The sequence below is a fragment of the Pongo pygmaeus genome, chromosome 5, assembly GCF_028885625.2.
Source record: "Pongo pygmaeus isolate AG05252 chromosome 5, NHGRI_mPonPyg2-v2.0_pri, whole genome shotgun sequence".
Classification (NCBI taxonomy): Eukaryota; Metazoa; Chordata; class Mammalia; order Primates; family Hominidae; genus Pongo; species Pongo pygmaeus.
In genome coordinates this window covers 68,176,722-68,197,793 of record NC_072378.2, presented here as the reverse complement: position 1 = coordinate 68,197,793, position 21,072 = coordinate 68,176,722, and the positions used below count along the sequence as shown (strand labels likewise).

The 21,072-nt window shown below is 36.4% G+C and overlaps 1 protein-coding gene across 2 annotated transcripts in view; it reads right to left on the bottom strand.

Moving 5' to 3' along the window:
• Positions 1-21,072, bottom strand: part of ADGRB3 (adhesion G protein-coupled receptor B3) — a 754,183-nt gene that overhangs the window by 500,075 nt on the left and 233,036 nt on the right. The gene's annotated exons all lie outside the window — the stretch shown is intronic.

Genomic DNA, 21,072 nt, shown 5'->3' with positions numbered 1-21,072 from the left:
TCTCACCGTTTTACTGAGCATATAATAAATATATAGTCTATTTCAAAACTACTAAAAGGATTTTAAATGTTTTCACCACAAAGAAACAAGTATGTGAAGTGAGGATTTTTGTCAATTAGTTTGACTTAATCATTTCACAAATGTAAACATATGTTAAAACATCACATTGTACCCCATAAATACATAATATGTTCAATTAATATTATTTAAAATTTTTAATTATTAAAAAAATTAACCTGGAGAAGGTTGCATTCCATACTCTTTGTAATCAAACTATCTTCTAATCATTTCACCAAATTGTAGGCACTCAAAAACATCTTTCAATTTTCTTCCTCAATAAATATTACTGTTAGTCTTGAAATATCATAAATCCTTCCTTCAGACCATTCAAATTCTCCCAGTTTTATAAGATCCCCAAAAAATGCCCTGACCACTGGGGACCTCTGACCAATCATTTTCTGCACAATTAATTAAGCAATTAAACATGGCAATTTCATACACCTTGCTTATTATAGTTTATTATTGTATTGAACTGTTATTTAAACATTTTATGATTAACTTTTCATATGCTTGTGACTTCTCTCTCTACCTATATTACCAACTTTCTAAGATTAGGTACTGGGTTTTATATCAGTGATCTTCAAATTGATGTATGAATACTTATAGGAGATATAGGAAGCCTTTTAAAACACATTTTCAAGATGCTCAAATTCCACATGTACTGTTGTCTGAAATTATCTCCCAAGAATCCGGCCTTTTCAAAAAGGCCAAATTTTTACAAAACACAAAAATGAAGAAAGCCAAACCTCTCACCAATTCAGCATCTTATCTTTTGTGTATTGTGCACAACTCCTCTCCACACCTATCTCTCTCTATCTCTCTATCTCTTTCTATCTCTCTCTCTCTCTTTCACTGTCAGATTTTCATTGTATCCAGGATAAAAGCCCCTACTCTGACCTCAGGCTTCCCATGATGTAGTTTCTGCCCACTGTCTCCAACCTCATCTCAGACCATGTCCTAAACCCCTGGGTGATTTCCTGTCTCAGGGGTTTTCTGTTAACTTTTTCCTCTGCCTGAAATACTAAGTTATGCTTTATTTTTCAACTGACGAATTTTTTCTCACCCCTCAGGTTTCAGCTTAAAGCTCTTACTCTCTCAGAGAGACATGTTCTCACTCTCAGTCCAATTTAGGTCAACCTATTATTTTATCTCCTGACACCCTCCATGATGTCTTTGCAGCACTTATCACAGTTTCTATTTATTTGTGTAATTATGCAATGTTTGTCTCCCCGAAACCCTGAGCCCATGAGCAAAGGAGCTCTTCACTCTACTGACACATCCCCCGTGCCTGGCACTGTGCCTTACATGAAGGAAGTGCTCATAAAGTACCTACTAAGGAAGTGAAAGAGTATATTAAAGCCTATATTGAATCTAAAAATAAGTCGATTTTAAAATTAAATGAACCTTGGAAATCATGGAAACCAAAGCCATGATCTCATTTTCAAGAGAGAGAAGGAGCTTAGGTCTCACATTTAGTGCCGAAAAGAGCACTTTGAATTCTAGTCAAATTATTTTTTTTTAATATCTTTTAATTCTGCTTTCTTGTTTACAACATTAAACAAATATCCATTGACAGGACAGCAACCTGGGGAGTACCCTTAAATTATTAAGTTCAAGCCTTATTAATTCCAATTTTAATTAAATTAATGAGATACATAGAGTTGTAACTACCTTGCCTCAGTATTTCCGTGTCCGGAATTGATGGGTTCTTTGTCTCACTGACTTTAAGAATGAAGCCGCGGACCCTGGCGGTGAGTGTTACAGTTCTATAAAGGTGGCGTGTCTGGAGTTTGTTCCTTCTCATGTTCTAACGTGTTCAAAGTTTTTTCCTTCTGGTGGGTTCGTGGTATCGCTGGCTTCAGGAGTGAAGCTGCAGACCTTCACGGTGAGTGTTACAGCTTTTAAGGCAGCGTGTCTGGAGTTGTTCATTCCTCCAGTTCGGAGTTGTTCATTCCTCCCAGTGGGTTCGTGGTCTCGCTGGCCTCAGGAGTGAAGCTGCAGACCTTCGTGGTGAGTGTTACAGCTCATAAAGGCAGTGGAGACCCAAACAGTAAGCAGCAGCAAGATTCAGTGCAAAGAGCCAAAGAACAAAACTCCTACAAGGTGGAAGGAGACCCAAGCTAGCTGCTGCTGCGGGCTCCCCAGCCTGCTTTTATTCCCTGAACTGACCCCACCCACATCCTGCTGATTGGTCCATTTTACAGAGAGCTGATTGGTCCATTTTACAGAGAGCTGATTGGTCCGTTTTGACAGGGTGCTGATTGGTGCATTTACAATCCTCTAGCTAGACATAAAGGTTCTCCAAGTCCTCACCAGATTAGACACAGAGCACTGATTGGTGCCTTTACAAACCTTGAGCTAGACACTGTGTTGATTGGTGTATTTACAATCCTTCAGCTAGACCATCCTGGCTAACACAGTGAAACCCCATCTCTACTAAAAATACAAAAAAATTAGCTGGTAGTTGTGGCGGGCACCTGTAGTCCCAGTTACTTGGGAGGGTGAGGCAAGAGAATGGCCTGAACCCAGGAAGCAGAGCTTGCAGTGAGCCAAGATTGCACCACTGCACTCCAGCCTGGGCAACAGACCAAGATTCAGTCTCAAAACAAAACAAAACAAAAAAAAACTAGTAATAGAAGTGGTAGTAAATGGGACTGTGTGCTTACCTAGTTGGTCTTCCAGGGAAATAACCATTAAGGGACTCTTTCATATCACATTATTTCAAAAGGGCTTTTTAGGTGTTGTATAAACTGTTTATAATAAAAGTAGGGAAGAGGAGGAAATCTGTACTGCCACAGAGAATACCCTGAAATAATTGGTATCAGTTATGATTGAGGACTTGCATGCCGGGGGTAAGGGAGAAGTCTAGGAGCCACTACAAAAAAGAAAATCATCCCATTCAGTCCCCTTCAATTTAGAGAGATAATTATATAGGACATTATCACAGGATAGAAACAGCATAATGCAATGTAAAGGAAGCATATAATTCTTTTAAAACCTTTGAGATGATAATTTAAAAAAATCAAAACATGATCATTTCATTGTATGCTCAATATGATAAAAGGGAAATCTCTAGCTCTTCAGATAAAGGAACAGTCCTATATTCACATGAAAAATTCCCAACAGAAAATGAGAACTTCAGTATCCTGTGGTTTAAATGTTATACATGAAAGTATAATACTTATTATTTGTATGCAAACTACATACATTACCAATATTGAATCACTGCTTCAAAGTATGTTTTTGAAATACCTTGAGACTCTACAATCTAAATATATTTTTTCCTTGTGGTTGTAATAGAGCAATTACTGATAATATCCATAATTTTCTGTAGAAATAAGATCCATATTATGTCCCAGGTTTAGAAAAAGCATTAGAGAATATTCATGAAATGAATGGGAATATAACATTTCTAAATCAAAGTCAAATAACCTTTAAGAGAACATAAAAGGTTGCTAATGAATCTAGTTTATCAACACCTAGGAGAACAAAATAGTGTACAAGGAAGGATTCATAGATTTGACATAAGCAATTAGGAATGGATTATTATAGTCACAGACCTGTGTACATAAAAATCTTGATGTAACTTGCCTAATGAAATAAAAACTATAATTATGGTAATTCTTAAATATATATCCAATATTTTGTCGACTCTTGTATGGAACAGGTGAATATGATCATTGTTTTTACTACTTTAAACTGAAGCACACACATAAATGAAACAAAGCATGTTTTATTCATTTATTTCAAAAAGCTGATTAAAAGCTAGCTATTGAAAGACAGAGCTACCTTCCAAAACACTGAAGTATTCCACAGTGAACTGTAATTTCTGAGAGACTATGATTTCTGGTGTCAGAGACTAAATTCCCATAGCCACTTGTTCCCGACTGACTCTCTTTGGCTTGAATAGGTTGGCTTTTATCAGGATTTTTGTCATGACTTATCCCCATATATCCACACTTACTAAATGCAAAACTACATGAAGAGAAAGACTGTGTCTTAGTCATCCGTGTACTCCTGAGTACACTGCCTTGCGTGCCAATGTATATTCAGGGAATATATACTGAATTGAATATAGTTCAGCCACTCAATATCTACAAACTGGGCATCTACTATGTGCCAGCATTGTACTAAACATGGAAAAAAGGCAGATATTGAAGGCGGAAAATCAGATGCAAGACTTAGTAAATAGGTTGGCATTTGAGAGAGATCACTCTGCAACACATGGAAAATACGAGAAGGAGGCAAGATTTGTATTTTATCAGTCACATAACTGTGGATTTGACGCTAAATATGTAAAATATCCAATGTATAGTATTTATTTGAAAAAAAAAAAACTTTATAAGGGATGGTAGTTTAAAACCTAGGGGTATACCTGGGTTAAGCTGCTTGCCCCAGATCCCTTCACTAGGCAATGTAACCATCCTATCAGCCCTCCTAGAGCATGGTACTTACCTGGTAAAGAGGGAAAACTGTTTCTAATCATAGTTTCCAACCAACAAATGACCACTTAAAAGAACATAAAAAATAATATTTTTCTCACCGACTTTTTAATGACTTGTAAAATTTATACAAATAGGGCTGAATTTTTTGTTAGCTTTATATTCCTTTATATTCCTTGGTCTCTTTTTTAAAGTAAGAAATACATTTATATGAGAAAAAGAAAAACATCAACAATGACTAGAATATGATAGGCAGCCAATATTTGTAGAATGAATTCGTGAATGAACTATATTAATTTGTTTTGGGGGACAATAGCTCTGTTGGCTTTTTTCCTGGAGATGCTGTGTGGAAAAAAGCCCCGCCTTTCATTTGAATTGCAAAGTTCAATTGCAAAGTTCCCTCTGGCACCTTCTATAAATGACTTCCTTATAAAGTACAAACCCCTTGGGGAGCATTGACCCAGAAGTCATTTACGCTGTAGTATGAATTAGCTTCAGGAGTCCCTCAGGATTCATAGCATATCCAGCAAGCTTGAATAGGAGTGTTGCTAGATGGAGTGGAGAGGGATGTTTTGGAGGGTGGGATGGCAAAAACGGTAATTTTTTAAACTTCTTGCAAAAGAAGTTTTGTCAGACTAAGAGTTTTTACACTTAAGAAACAAATTTGACTTGCATGTTATTTCCTTTATTAAAGTGACAGTAGCATATAGTTGTATAGGAAAGGAAGGAAGCTATTTATTTGAAACTGATACCTTAGGCCATCTGTAACACTGCAACTTGTTGTCATGCCTGGCTTTAACCGCAGGAATTACTAGCAGATGGAGGCAGACTGTAATTCTGATTCACCCTTGCCCAGCTGACTGACCATAAGCCGTCAGCCAGTTCTCTGCAGTACACTCCCCTTATCCCAGGCAGTGGCTGCCTTATCTGAAGTCAGAAGTCAGGATTGTCTCCTGATTCAGTAATCTCTCCACTTTAAACAATTTGCAAGCAATCTAACCATATCTCGCTATTATTATCAAGGTGTCATGACACACAAAATTCTATTTTATTAAAATTGGTTTATATCTCACAATTTATTAGGCTGTCATATAGATACATTTTGATGCAACTGGTCTGGGTTAAAGTGCTAGTGGAAAGAGTGAAAGCCTCATATCTGCTTTGATTCATTTGTTCAGAATCTTTTTGAACATAAAGATCAACTGATGCTGCCAAATGACTTGGATGAGGCATCAGCTAAAATGTCTGTCAAGGCATGAGGCTTATGCTAACTCTGCCCTCCTTGGTTGGAACTGGGATCTAAGAAATTTGATCTGTCCAATCACAGACCAGAGTGCACTTCCTAAAGTGATAAGCTCAGGTATGGGGGTGTGAGTCACGTTGCAACAAAGAAAGCTCTCCCTGAAACTTTCTCCAAGACCACTAGAAAGATGCACACACACATGCTTTTTTTCTATCAGGCATGCTGGTCAGGAGTGGTGGAAACCTTTTTTGCTACCAGTTGGGGGAAAACATTTACTGAGAATAAAAGCAACAAAAAGTAGGCTGGGCGCGGTGGCTCACGCCTGTAATCCCAGCACTTTGGGAGACCGAGGCGGGTGGATTACGAGGTCAGGAGATCGAGACCATCCTGGCTAACATGGTGAAACCCCGTCTCTACTAAAAATACAAAAAATTAGCCAGGCATGGTGGTGGGCACCTGCAGTCCCAGCTACTGGGGAGGCTGAAACAGCAGAATGGTGTGAACGCGGGAGGCGGAGCTTGCAGTGAGCCAAGATCCTGCCACTGCACTCCAGCCTGGGCGATAGAGAAAGACTTTGTCAAAAAAAAAAAAAAAAAAAAAAAAGCAACAAAAAGTAAAGCAGAAAAGAGAAATGGAGAATCAGACTTCTGACATTATTGGAGCACCTAGATCCAGACATTCAAGCGTCTAAAAATTTTAATTAATTGAGTCAATAAATCATTTATCTTGCTTATGCCATGATATGGTTTGGCTCAGTGTCCCCACCCAAATCTCATCTTGTAGCTTCCATAATTCCCATGCATTGTGAAAGACAGCCGGTGGGAGATGCTTGAATCATGGGCGCAGGTCTTTCCTGTGCTGTTCTCCTGATAGTGAGTAAGTCTCACGAGATCTAATGGTTTTAAAAATGGGAGTTTCCCTGCACAAGCTCTCTCTTTGCCTGCTGCCATCCATGTAAGGCACGACTTGCTCCTCCTTGCCTTCCACTATGATTGTGAGGCTTCCCCAGCCACATGGAACTGTAAGTCCAGTTAAACCTCTTTCTTTTGTAAATTGCACAGTCTCAGGTATGTTTTTATCAGCAGTGTGAAAATGGACATACACGCCATTTTGAGGGATTCAGGCAAATACAAAAATGTGACAAAAAGTGAAATAGTCACAGAGTACCCATACTTTTGGATACTGTCTTCATGGAACTACATGCCTTTTACAATATAAATTAACAGATTATCCATTTCTCTATAGGGAAAGGATGTTTATAGATACTGATCAAGTTTTCTTAATGTAAATAGCACAAACACAAATGTCTAAAACAAAAAGCATTTTGTATACTTTGGATCCTGTCTAAAATATAAATTATTTAAATGATAACTAGGTATTAATTTTTTTTTTTTTACAATTTTGCCATCAGTAAAAATCATTGCAAATACTTTCCTTAGCAAAACTATTTAATATTTTAGAGGGCCAAAATGAACAAATACACATTAGTCTTTAGGATCAGCTATATATAAATGTGGTTTTAAATAAGTTATTTGAAATTTTGTCTTTCTTATAATAATGAAGTAAACACAAAATAAAATCCTCTGAACTGAAATCAGGAAAAAATATTGGAAAATTTTTCAATAAAAAGAAAAAGAAGTATTTTAAAAAGTTATCCTAAAAGATTTCCTTAACTATATTAAAATCCAAATAGAGAAAAATAAAAGAAAGTAATTTTAAGTTTAATATAATGAAAAAGTTAATCCTATAGCAACAGGAATTACAGTCATAGAAAAGCTGACATGATTCTCTGTAAAAGTTAAGCACTCATATTCCATTAAATATAATAGAGTCTAGCCATGATTATATATCTTAATGAAGTTATTCATATATGGCCTGATCTTGATTAAGTACTTGGCTAGTGAGGCAAAATTGGTTGACCTCATTTTTTAAAAAAAGAAAACAAGATAGGAGTGATAGGATCAGACTAATCGGTCAGTTATTCAGCAAAATGTATCTTTTGTGATGATTATTCTAGTTAGCAACTAAGATGGACTATTCACAACAGTCCTTGATATAAATTGGTTTTATATTGTACTTGCCCTTTCATCTCTCACTATACATAAATGTAAAGTATTTTTAAACCAATAAATTGCAAAAAGAAAGATAATGTCTTTTTCAATACTTTAGAAAAAATTGTCAGATATGTCTAAATAGCCCAGATCCATTAAAATTGGAGATGTGCTGAGAACAAAGGTCCTTTAGGAATATCCATTTGGAAGAACCCCTGCCTTCAGTGAAAGTGTAACTGTGAACAAATGGCCATGCAAATGATGGACTTTTTATAAGCACAAAGTAGCCTTATGTGAATATGAAAATACTTCTTAATGTTACAAATTATGAGACAGTGCAATGCTTGATAAGCGATTGTTCTGAGTCTAAATAAAACAAATAATAAATCCTAAATTCTTTACTTTGAACATATACACTATTGATCTTGTTTTTCTAAATGGTGGCAAGTATCTATAACTGTTCTCAAATGCTGCCACCTAAAGGTTAAAGTTGGGTATAGACTAATAATATCTAGAAACAAAAAAAGAGTACATAGATTATTTATAAAGAATCCAATCATATAATTTTACCCATTAATTTACACATAAATTTATCTTGCTGAATATTTTCTGAAGAGAACTATAAAGGCTACCCATTAAGTAATTAATGAATATTTTATCAAGGACTTTAACAAAAGAAAAAAGTCAAGAGACATGTGAATCAAAATAATGCTAATACTAGTAATAAAATTTAAAAAGATGATTTATAAGATGTTTTTCAAAATAAAATGTTTGAAGTATTTATTTGCTGATTAAACATTTAAAATTAACATATAGCCACATGAGCCCTAGTTTTGTCAATGCATTATGGGTGTGTACAAAATATTTATAATTTTGAAAAAAAATCAGTAAGAGCCATACCTGTAAACTAGTTAAAACCATCAATAAAAAGAAAACATGGCCATATGCTAAAAATATGTAACAGTTTGTAAATATTTTGCAGACGATAAATACCCAGGTCTAATCAAGTTGACTAGGATATAACCAGAGAAAGACAATACATAAATGTAACTGTTAACTTACTTAATGAATTGAAATGTTGCTTTTGGTAAATCCATAAAAAGAAAGTATTTAGCACTGTTTATTCATCATTGACCAAAAGACTAACAATATATTGAAAACAAAATATTTTGGTCAAAAAAGCCATTCTAGGAATAGACTAGAGCTGATTTCCTGTAAGAAAAGTAAACTATCCATCCATTCACACAATCTAGCAATCCTTTTTGCTGCGACTATATATTTAGCGAAACCTTCTAGTAGTAATTTCAAGTCCCAGGCACTTTCTATGAAAACGTGGCCTAGTGTCACCTTTCAGAAATCAACAAAATACTGCTTTGACTTCTGTGCTTTGGTCTTATGAGTTTAGTTTAAATGAGTCTATTAATCACAGCCTGATCATCTCTTTGTTGACTAATACAGTTCAGTTTCAATACTTAGAAAGAAGGCTCTGTCTATCCCACCGAGACACAGCTCCCATAGGGAGTCCTTCACAAGGTAGCAGTTGACATTTCTGTCTGACATCTTTTTACCTGTAAGTCATCTTGTATATGTGTATAGTAATAACTAGACAGGACGTTCCTTAAGAGCTGAGACTGTGTCTGTCTGGTTGGTATCCTTAATACATATTTATTGACTGAATAAATATTTAAATTATTTATATTTAAAATTAAGAGTAACTGAATTATATATGAATAGAAATGTTTTATAATAAAAATTAATATTTGTATTCCAAGTAACTCCCACTAAGATTCATTCTAGTTTATGCTTTAGCATTAAATTGAAAACACTAACAATTAATCTTAAACATACAGTATATGGATGACAACAGCACTTATAATCATGTGGGGGAAATATGGTATACATTAATAGGCTTTCTCCTTCTCATTCTATGTAAGTTTTTAAAAAAATTAAAATTCCTCTCTAATAACACATTCTCAGGAAAAGTGTCACTTCTTAACACCAAAATTATTTACTTGAAATAAGGTCATTTGTTTTTATTTTTTTGATGTGTTTAAAATATTGTAAACATAGTTGATATTTAAAATACTGTAATACTTTGGGATCTGCAAGGCCTGGTTACCGTTCTCATTTCCTTATCATTAAAATGGCAATAATAATGCTGTTATCCTAGTAATACTGTGTCAGCATAATGAAACAAAATAAAATCTCAGTAAATAATAGTCATATATCAGGAATAAGAAAAGTCCAGTACTTAAATTTAAACTATTTCTTGTAGTTTTAACTAGGCATGTGCATTTGTTGCTAGATGTGATCTCAAGAACACATTATTAGTAATTAGCTAGGGGAAAACATCTGTTTCTATGTGCAATGGCTCACTTTCATGCTTCCGTTTTAACCTTACCAAATATATCAGCTGATTTAGGCAAGTATCTATATGAAAGGAAGTTAAGACCCAACATTCTATTTATAGTTTTGTTTTGGGGAAAGGAAAAGTAAGGGGAGGGGAGGGGAAGGGAGGGGAGGGAAGGTGAGAGCGAGGGGGAGAGGAAGGGGGAAGGAGAGGGGTAGGGGGAGGGGGGAAGGAAGGGGGGAAGGAAGGAAGGAAGGAAAAAGAAATGAAAGAAGAAAGAAAGAGAAAGAAAGGAAGGAAGGAAGGAAATGTTTCATTTTTACTCAAACTGATGCTTGTGATGGATTGTCATTAAGGCATTGAGGGGACATCAGTGAGGCGCAGCTATCTGCACCCAGAGCATTTGCCCTACTACTAGAGGACTCTTTAAATTCAGATTTTTGAAGAGCCAAACAGCCAAAATTTTACGCTGTGAATCATGATTTTAAAATTATAAAGATATTCATATATAGACTGCTTAAATGAACAATCTAGTTGCAAATTCCTTGAAAATAGCAAAGAGTTTGATACAGTCATCAATGTTTAAAATTAATTAATAGTGGCTTTACTTGAATTCCATGTATGGAATTCTGACAGTATCCAGCACTATATGTTTAAGCTACTAAAATATTAACATTGGTCTTAGTCTTCTTAAAGTCATATGGTTTTTCTTTAAGCTATATAAATAAGATTTTCAGAAATGCTATTTAGCAAAATAGCATTTTACTAAATTTGAAGCTTAACATATGGATTCACTTAAAGCTAATTCAGGAAACAATAATAATTTTATTTATTATTAACTTTTAAAAGGCCAGAGTGTCAGCCACACTAAATGCCCTTTGAGAAAAGAATGTTTTAAAGTGTGTTTGAGTCTATAATTCATAATTCTTAACCCATAATTCAAAATTCACAGTTATGAAGAATGTATAATTATAACAGTCAAGCCTAGATACTTGAGGAGTTACCTGTGAATGTAATAATACATTATAAGGTCGTAACATGTTATTTCCCAGAAGGTCATATTTTAAGATAATAGTTACAGTAGTAATATGTAAAATCATGCATTTTATGCATACCAAAATCACATTTATGAATGGTGGCATTTATCATAGGTAAAATTATCCCATCATATTAGAAAATCCTAATACTATCAACAGTGTCATATGGTGTGAAAAATATATATGATAAAAATTCCTAAAAGTCTAAAAGTCAAATTTTAGAGTTGGCACACATTGTAATGTGTGTAATATTAGCATCCAAAGATCTTCAGTGTTCAATCACTATAATTATACTATTTAACAAATAATATAAATTTAGAGCTTTCATTTAATATTTAGGATTTTCTGAGTTATGTTAACTAATTTGGAGAGAAGAAAGAATATATTTTTTCTTTTTTTAAATTTTATTTTATTTTATTTTATTACTATTATTATTATACTTTAGGTTTTATGGTACATGTGCGCAATGAGCAGGTAAGTTACATATGTATACAAGTGCCATGCTGGTGCGCTGCACCCACTAACTCCTCATCTAGCATTAGGTATATCTCCCAATGCTATCCCTCCCCCCTCCCCCCACCCCACAACAGACCCCAAAGTGTGATGTTCCCCTTCCTGTGTCCATGTGTTCTCACTGTTCAGTTCCCACCTATGAGTGAGAACATGCGGTGTTTGGTTTTTTGTTCTTGTGATAGTTTACTGAGAATGATGATTTCCAATTTCATCCATGTCCCTACAAAGGACATGAACTCATCATTTTTTATGGCTGCATAGTATTCCATGGTGTATATGTGCCACATTTTCTTAATCCAGTCTACCATTGTTGGAAATATGGGTTGATTCCAAGTCTTTGCTATTGTGAATAGTGCCATAATAAACATACATGTGCATGTGTCTTCATAGCAGCAGTATTTATACTCCTTTGGGTATATACCCAGTAATGGGATGGCTGGGTCAAATGGAATTTCTAGTTCTAGATCCCTGAGGAATCGCCACACTGACTTCCACAATGGTTGAACTAGTTTATAGTCCCACCAAGAGTGTAAAAGTGTTCCTATTTCTCCACATCCTCTCCAGCACCTGTTGTTTCCTGACTTTTTAATGACTGCCATTCTAACTGGTGTGAGATGGTATCTCATTGTGGTTTTGATTTGCATTTCCCTGATGGCCAGTGATGGTGGGCATTTTTTCATGTGTTTTTTGGCTGCATAAATGTCTTCTTTTGAGAAGTGTCTGCTCATGTCTTTCGCCCACTTTTTGATGGGGTTGTTTGTTTTTTTCTTGTAAATTTGTTGGAGTTCATTGTAGATTCTGGATATTAGCCCTTTGTCAGATGAGTAGGTTGCGAAAATTTTCTCCCATTTTGTAGGTTGCCTGTTCACTCTGATGGTAGTTTCTTTTGCTGTGCAGAAGCTCTTTAGTTTAATTAGATAGCATTTATCAATTTTGGCTTTTATTGCCATTGCTTTTGGTGTTTTAGACACGAAGTCCTTGCCCATGCCCATGTCCTGAATGGTAATGCCTAGGTTTTCTCCTAGGGTTTTTATGGTTTTAGGTCTAATGTTTAAGTCTTTAATCAATCTTGAATTGATTTTTGTATAAGGTGTAAGGAAGGGATCCAGTTTCAGCTTTCTACATATGGCTAGCCAGTTTTCCCAGCACCATTTATTAAATAGGGAATCCTTTCCCCATTTCTTCTTTTTCCCAGGTTTGTCAAAAATCAGATAATTGTAGATACGTGGCATTATTTCTGATGGCTCTGTTCTGTTCCATTGATCTATATCTCTGTTTTGGTACCAGTACCATGCTGTTTTGGTTACTGTAGCCTTGTAGTATAGTTTGAAGTCAGGTAGTGTGATACCTCCAGCTTTGTTCTTTTGGCTTAGGATTGACTTGGTGATGCGGGCTCTTTTTTGGCTCCATATGAACTTTAAAGTAGTTTTTTCCAGTTCTGCGAAGAAAGTCATTGGTAGCTTGATGGGGATGTCATTGAATCTGTAAATTACCTTGGGAAGGATGGCCATTTTCATAATATTGATTCTTCCTACCCATGAGCATGGAATGTTCTTCCATTTGTTTGTATCCTCTTTTATTTCCTTGAGCAGTGGTTTCTAGTTCTCCTTGAAGAGGTCCTTCACATCGCTTGTAAGTTGGATTCCTAGGTATTTTATTCTCTTTGAAGCAATTGTGAATGGGAGTTCACTCATGATTTGGCTCTCTGTTTGTCTGTTATTGATGTATAAGAATGCTTGTGATTTTTGTACATTGATTTTGTATCCTGAGACTTTGCTGAAGTTGCTTATCAGCTTAAGGAGATTTTGGGCTGAGACAATGGGGTTTTCTAGATATACAATCATGTCATCTGCAAACAGGGACAATTTGACTTCCTCTTTTCCTAATTGAATACCCTTTATTTCATTCTCCTGCCTAATTGCCCTGGCCAGAACTTCCAACACTATGTTGAATAGAAGTGGTGAGAGAGGGCATCCCTGTCTTGTGCCAGTTTTCAAAGGAAATGCTTCCAGTTTTTGCCCATTCAGTATGATATTGGATGTGGGTTTGACATAGATAGCTCTTATTATTTTCAGATACATCCCATCAATACCTAATTTATTGAGAGTTTTTAGCATGAAGCGTTGTTGAATTTTGTCAAAGGCCTTTTCTGCATCTATTGAGATAATCATGTGGTTTTTGTCTTTGGTTCTGTTTATATGCTGGATTACATTTATTGATCTGCGTATATTGAACCAGCCTTGCATCCCAGGGATGAAGCCCACTTGATCATGGTGGATAAGCTTTTTGATGTGCTGCTGGATTCGGTTTGCCAGTATTTTATTGAGGATTTTTGCATCAATGTTCATCAAGGATATTGGTCTAGAATTCTCTTTTTAGGTTGTGTCTCTGCCAGGCTTTGGTATCAGGATGATGCTGGCCTCATAAAATGAGTTAGGGAGGATTCCCTCTTTTTCTATTGATTGGCATAGTTTCAGAAGGAATGGTACCAGTTCCTCCTTGTACCTCTGGTAGAATTCGGCTGTGAACCCATCTGGTCCTGGACTTTTTTTGGTTGGTAAGCTATTGATTATTGCCACAATTTCAGATCCTGTTATTGGTCAATTCAGAGATTCAACTTCTTCCTGGTTTAGTCTTGGGAGGGTGTATGTGTTGAGGAATTTATCCATTTCTTCTAGATTTTCTAGTTTATTTGCGTAGAGGTTTTTGTAGTATTCTCTGATGGTAGTTTGTATTTCTGTGGGATCGGTGGTGATATCCCCTTTATCATTTTTTATTGCATCTATTTGATTCTTCTCTCTTTTTTTCTTTATTAATCTTGCTAGTGGTCTATCAATTTTGTTGATCCTTTCAAAAAACCAGCTCCTGGATTCATTAATTTTTTGAAGGGTTTTTTGTGTCTCTATTTCCTTCAGTTCTGCTCTGATTTTAGTTATTTCTTGCCTTCTGCTAGCTTTTGAATGTGCTTGCTCTTGCTTTTCTAGTTCTTTTAATTGTGATGTTAGGGTGTCAATTTTGGATCTTTCCTGCTTTCTCTTGTGGGCATTTAGTGCTATAAATTTCCCTCTACATACTGCTTTGAATGCATCCCAGAGATTCTGGTATGTTGTGTCTTGGATCTCGTTGGTTTCAAAGAACATCTTTATTTCTGCCTTCATTTCGTTATGTACCCACTAGTCATTCAGGAGCAGGTTGTTCAGTTTCCATGTAGTTGAGCGGTTTTGAGTGAGATTCTTAATCCTGAGTTCTAGCTTGATTGCACTGTGATCTGAGAGATAGTTTGTTATAATTTCTGTTCTTTTACATTTATTGAGGAGAGCTTTACTTCCAAGTATGTGGTCAATTTTGGAATAGGTATGGTGTGGTGCTAAAAAAATGTATATTCTGTTGATTTGGGGTGGAGAGTTCTGTAGATGTCTATTAGGTCCGCTTGGTGCAGAGCTGAGTTCAATTCCTGGGTATCCTTGTTGACTTTCTGTCTCATTGATCTGTCTAATGTTGACAGTGGTGTGTTAAAGTCTCCCATTATTAATGTGTGGGAGTCTAAGTCTCTTTGTAGGTCACTCAGGACTTGCTTTATGAATCTGGGTGCTCCCATATTGCATGCATATATATTTAGGATAGTTAGCTCTTCTTGTTGAATTAAATCCTTTACCATTATGTAATGGCCTTCTTTGTCTCTTTTGATCTTTGTTGGTTTAAAGTCTGTTTTATCAGAGACTAGGATTGCAACCCCTGCCTTTTTTTGTTTTCCATTTGCTTGGTAGATCTTCCTCCATCCTTTTATTTTGAGCCTATGTGTGTCTCTGCACATGAGATGGGTTTCCTGAATACAGCACACTGATGGGTCTTGAGTCTTTATCCAATTTGCCAGTCTGTGTCTTTTAATTGGAGCATTTAGTCCATTTACATTTAAAGTTAATATTGTTATGTGTGAATCTGATCCTGTCATTATGATGTTAGCTGGTTATTTTGCTCGTTAGTTGATGCAGTCTCTTCCAAGTCTCGATGGTCTTTACATTATGGCATGATTTTGCAGTGGCTGGTACCGGTTGTGCCTTTCCATGTTTAGTGCTTCCTTCAGGAGCTCTTTTAGGGTGGGCCTGGTGGTGACAAAATCTCTCAGCATTTGCTTGTCTGTAAAGGATTTTATTTCTCCTTCACTTATGAAGCTTAGTTTTGCTGGATATGAAATTCTGAGTTGAAAATTCTTTTCTTTAAGAATGTTGAATATTGGCCCCCACTCTCTTCTGGCTTGTAGGGTTTCTGCCGAGAGATCCGCTGTTAGTCTGATGGGCTTCCCTTTGATGATAACCCGACCTTTATCTCTGCCTGCCCTTAACATTTTTTCCTTCATTTCAACTTTGGTGAATCTGACAATTATGTGTCTTGGAGTTGCTCTTCTCGAGGAGTATCTTTGTGGCATTCTCTGTATTTCCTGAATGTGAATGTTGGCCTGCCTTGCTAGATTGGGGAAGTTCTCCTGGATAATATCCTGCAGAGTGATTTCCAACTTGTTTCCATTCTCCCCGTCACTTTCAGGTACACCAATCGGACGTAGATTTGGTCTTTTCACATAGTCCCACATTTCTTGGAGGCTTTGCTCGTTTCTTTTTATTCTTTTTTCTCTAAAATTCCCTTCTCGCTTCATTTCATTCATTTCATCTTCCAGGGCTGATACCCTTTCTTCCATTTGATCGCATCAGCTCCTGAGGCTTCTGCATTCTTCATGTAGTTCTCGAGCCTTGGTTTTCAGCTCCATCAGCTCCTTTAAGCACTTCTCTGTATTGGTTATTCTAGTTATACATTCTTCTAAATTTCTTTCAAAGTTTTCAACTTCTTTGCCTTTGGTTTGAATATCCTCCCGTAGCTCGGAGTAATTTGATCGTCTGAAGCCTTCTTCTCTCAGCTCGTCAAAGTCATTCTCCGTCCAGCTTTGTTCCGTTGCTGGTGAAGAAGTGCATTCCTTTGGAGGAGGAGAGGTACTCTGCTTTATAGAGTTTCCAGTTTTTCTGCTCTGTTTTTTCCCCATCTTTGTGGTTTTATCTACTTTTGGTCTTTGATGATGGTGATGTACCGATGGGTTTTTGGTGTGGATGTCCTTTCTGTTAGTTTTCCTTCTAACAGACAGGACCTTCAGCTGCAGTTCTGTTGGAGTACCTGGCTGGCCATGTGAGGTGTCAGTCTGCCCCTGCTGGGGGGTGCCTCCCAGTTAGGCTGCTTTGGGGTCAGGGGTCAGGGACCCACTTGAGGAGGCAGTCTGCCCATTCTCAGATCTCCAGCTGCGTGCTGGGAGAACCACTGCTCTCCTCAAAGCTGTCAGACAGGGACATTTAAGTCTGCAGAGGTTACTGCTGTCTTTTTGTTTGTCTGTGCCCTGCCCCCAGAGATGGAGCCTACAGAGGCAGGCAGGCCTCCTTGAGCTGTGGTGGGCTCCACCCAGTTCAAGCTTCCTGGCTGCTTTGTTTACCTAAGCGAGCCTGGGCAATGGCGGGCGCCCCTCCCCCAGCCTCGCTGCCACCTTGCTGTTTGATCTCAGACTGCTGTGCTAGCAATCAGCAAGACTCCGTGGGCGTAGGACCCTCTGAGCCAGGTGCGGGCTATAATCTCTTGGGGCACCGTTTCCTAAGCCCATCGGAAAAGCACAGTATTCGGGTGGGAGTGGCCCGATTTTCCAGGTGCCGTCTGTCACCCCTGGAAAGGGAACTCCCTGACCCCTTGCGCTTCCCGAGTTCCCGAGTGAGGCAATGCCTCACCCCTGCTTCGGCTGGTGCACGGTGCACTCACCCACTGACCTGCGCCCACTGTCTGGCACTCCCTAGTGAGATGAACACAGTACCTCAGATGGAAATGGAGAAATCACCCGTCTTCTGCGTCGCTCATGCTGGGAGCTGTAGACCGGAACTGTTCCTATTCGGCCATCTTGGCTCCTCCCCCAAGAATATATTTTAATTTTTTTATAAAATAAAATGTTCATCCAGGCATACAGAATTACCTTTAGGGATATGTAATACAAGCATTTTCAATATTTTATACAAATTCCTAGTAAAATGAAGTTGTCATAATTTTACTTTCCTTCTTAATCCCTCACCCCAAGAGTGAATATATTATCAATACTGGAGAAGAAACTTAGATCTTGTAATGATATCCTATACTTTTCATTGTTGGAATTCATAATCAATAATTTAAGGTTGAATGTTACATATTATTACTTTATATTGTTGAAAATAACAATGGAAGGCATTGGTTAATCATGAAATTTCCCTCAGGATAAGCAGAATCTTTACTCACCATTTTTAATTTTCCTTATCTAGTCCTTTTTGCTGATGCACTGCCTCCTGTCTTATCACTAGCACTTACAGAAATCACATCTGTTATACTAAATTTTGCCCCAGTTATTTCTTCCCCAGGGATTAATGGCATTATATCCAGGGGACCTTCATTAGCTTTCAGGGAGAAAAATACATGAAATATGGCCGTAATCCAAACTGCAATCTCACAGAAAGTAGCCAAACCTAAAATCAGAATATGTTCACCTGCTATTTAGAAATGAGTATCATCCATTGCTTTTGCTGAGACTGGCTTGGAATTATACAATGCTAGCATGTTTATCATATTACATATTAATACCATCTATTTTAAGACATCTTGAAGGATTTGTTACAATTTTAGTAATTGCAAACTCTTAATTCATAAATGGCTATCTCAGTTCTTTTGGTTTTCAGCAATGCTGTTTTCCTAAAACCATCACATGTTCCATTTGCTAAGTTACAGAGAAGAACGTGTGTGGTTTTTGGGTTTGTGGAACTTGGAGAAGAATCAGCCTGTAGCCACTCTGCATTAATGAATCTCAACAGCCAAATACTCAATACATTTCTCTCCTCTCCACTTTATCTGACATTTTGTTGTTATTTTGTAAAATGGTCCTAGAATGTTTGAGCTTGATCAGCAACAAAAAAATACATTAAAATTCTAATTGATACCTAGATATTTTCCAGGTGTCTCCAAATGGGCCACTGACACAGAATCCAGAACTATGTCGTTCCTGTTCAGAGCAGCTAAGCACTAGGCAGTTTATTTGAAGTCTTATTTAGGGTTACATTTAAAGGCAAAGATAGCCACATAAACCATAAAACAAGCTTGTACTACAGTTTTTGTGGATTTGTTATTTCAGTAATTATATACTGAATTCAAATGAGGTAAAAGAAATCACAGAACTAATAAACTCATTCACAAAGGCCAATCATTTTGGTGTATACTGCATACCAAACATTAAATCCTGGCAAACTCTAATCTGGAGACTTTAATAACACTATTACTTAAGGGAATTGAAGAAAGATGAAATATTTTAGAAATTACTAGCAGCTCTTCAACAAATTGTTCAATTTCTGGTTTTTCTTCTTAAACATCTCCTTTTTAAAAATCACTTTTAGTTGTTTTTTCCTCATCAAATAATACCTTTTTTTGACAATTGTTATCTTCACTTTCCCCATATTTTCTATTTTTCTTCTTAATAAAAACTTAGCTATTGCACTATGTAAAATTAATACAACAGGTAGCCAAGTCACTACACAGTATTTCTGCAGGCAAACAAATGCTAACTAAGGCTGGCAAAGACTTGTCTTCAAAAAAATTATCATTTTCTACAACCTGACAGGAGTAATTAGCTGTTGCAAATACTGTAAACATTGCCTGTACAATATTTGGAATTATGGTACACTTTCCATCCTTCCAACTGCTTTCCAAATCTCAAAGTCTTACACATGTCTGTTTACACACTTTATTTATTTGAAAGTTACAGCAAGAGAAAATTAATTTATAATACTTAGTTACAAAAACCATAAGACAGTCATATCAATGAAAAAAATTTGTTATACAAAATTTTAGCAAAAGTTTAAGTGTCAAAGATGACCTTATGAAGAAATAAACCTAATCAAAGAAGGAATAGACTTAACTCCAATGAAATATTATTCACTCCATAAAAATGTTCTTTCTTGCCTTTAGGTAGATTTTAGGGAGATAAAACATATTTAATTTGGAGGATAATAAATTATTATCCTCATTAATGTCATTAATGATTATGACATATGCTCAATATTTCTTTTTATGTATGACTTTAAAGCCCTTTTTGTCAAAAAATAGACTAATGCAAGTGAATAACTCTCTTAATCCTTTATTAAAAACTTCAAATGGAAGAATGTTTTTAGAGAAAGAGAGCTTCCTAGTTGGTGCAGGGAGTCAAGTCAACTTAAAATACAAATTATGGAAAAAGGACATTTGGGAACACACATGTTAAAATTTCTGGCAAAGAAGCTTATCAACAAGAAAAACATGCTATAAATGCTTGTTTATATTCACAAGGAGTTTTTTTAATGAGTACAAAATTGATTATATGAATAATCAGAAAAGGGGAATCTTTATTCCCCCATGCAATCAGCACAATTCTAAAAGAGACCATTAAATTTGCCTAAGTTAAATAATATTTTGAAAGGGAATTAATGCAAATCTTCACACTTTACCCCTATTTCCCCTCAGTCATCTGTTTCTAGCTTCTCAAAATGTTAATGTTAATTAAGCATTTTTCAAATATAAATAGAAAAAAATAAATTCTTCATCCTCCGTGTAATAGACAACTGAGGATGGAAATCTTAAATGATTTTTCTATCTGCGCAAGTTCTTAAAGAGGTAAAGTTATTCATAAGAATAAAACAACTCTTTTTTTTATCATTTCTGTCTCTGATCTTTTATATGCTGGAACTGACTTTTCCATCCACCTTAGTACATTCCTCATATTCAAGACCATATTGTCCAAGAGAAGGGTAAGTTTACAAAAGCCAAAGTTGCAGGGACTTTCACTCAAACACTTAGAAAGAAACGAAGAATTAAATGAATAGGGCTCCATAAGCAGAAGCTAGATTAGTGTCAAGCCACAGAAGGACCTATCCTTTGAGCAGGCTACTCTGCATCTCAACTTCTAAAGAGTGGTTTAATAACATAGCAATCAGACTGAGTATAAAATTTGCCAGGCACTTTTCTAAACACATCACAGATATTTACTGGTCTAGCCTCATAAAACCCAACGAGGCAGGTATTATTTCTCTCCCCACATTAAACATGAGGAAACTAAATCTCAGAAATGTTCAATAACTTGCTCTGAATCACAGACCAGGCAAGTGGCTAAGCTGGGATTTGAACCCATGCAGACTGACTCCAGAGACAACACTTTAACCACTACACTTCATTGTCTGGATAAATCGGGGGATCAATAATGACTCAACGTTTTCACCTGTGAAAGATGGATTAACTCAAGGGTCAAAAGCTCAAATGTGTTTGGATGCTATGAGGGTAGTAAATAAATTTAGCAAACTGTCTGAGA